Source organism: Plasmopara halstedii (genome assembly GCF_900000015.1).
Source record: "Plasmopara halstedii genome assembly, contig: Scaffold_2061, whole genome shotgun sequence".
Classification (NCBI taxonomy): Eukaryota; Oomycota; class Peronosporomycetes; order Peronosporales; family Peronosporaceae; genus Plasmopara; species Plasmopara halstedii.
The window spans coordinates 841,213-841,527 of NW_020188969.1; positions in this window are offsets into that span (position 1 = coordinate 841,213).

Genomic DNA, 315 nt, shown 5'->3' on the forward strand with positions numbered 1-315 from the left:
GCATTCACTTGCGCCGGATCCCGGTACGGCATGAGCAAGCCCACGTAAAACACCGGGTGGGTGTGCATCTGTTTCGGAAGATTCAGAGGCCCCGTTTGGCCACAACCTTAAACGGTCCAGTAAGCCGTGGACGAAGCTTCGTCCGGAATATAGCAGAGGCCGCATCTGTAGGCAGGTTTTCTGAATTTGATAAAACCAGGTCCCCGACCTTAAAGCTTTCCACTTTGCCTCTTCCTTTTTCATCGGCAAATTGTTTCTGCAGGTCTTGGCTTTCGGCCATCGCATCGCGAACGTGTCGTAGGACACTCAGTCTGG